Consider the following 433-nt stretch of genomic DNA (forward strand, 5'->3'; position numbering starts at 1 on the left):
GGCGGGACGGGCTGGGATGGGCTGGGACGGACTGGGACGGACTGGGATGGGCTGGGATGGGCTGGGACGGGCTGGGATGGGACGGGAGGAGCGGGGCGGAGCGGCCGCGGGAGGCCTGTGAGGAGCGGCTGAGGGAGCTGGGGGGGTTTGGGCTGGGGAAGGGGAGGCTGAGGGGAGAGCTCATTGCTCTCTGCTGCTGCCTGAAGGGAAGGGTGGGGAGCTGGGGTCGGGCTCTTCTCACAGATAACCAGTGATGGGACTAGAGGGAATGGCCTCAAGTTGCGCCAGGGGAGGTTTAGATTGGAAATGAGGAGATATTTCTGCTCAGAAGGAGCAGTCAGGCACCGGGACGGGTTGCCCAGGGAGGTGGTGGAGGCACCGTCCCTGGGGGTGTTCAAGGAAAGGTTGGACCTGGTGCTCAGGGACATGGTTT

This window comes from Netta rufina (genome assembly GCF_964035555.1).
Source record: "Netta rufina genome assembly, chromosome: 2".
In the NCBI taxonomy this organism is placed as follows: domain Eukaryota; kingdom Metazoa; phylum Chordata; class Aves; order Anseriformes; family Anatidae; genus Netta; species Netta rufina.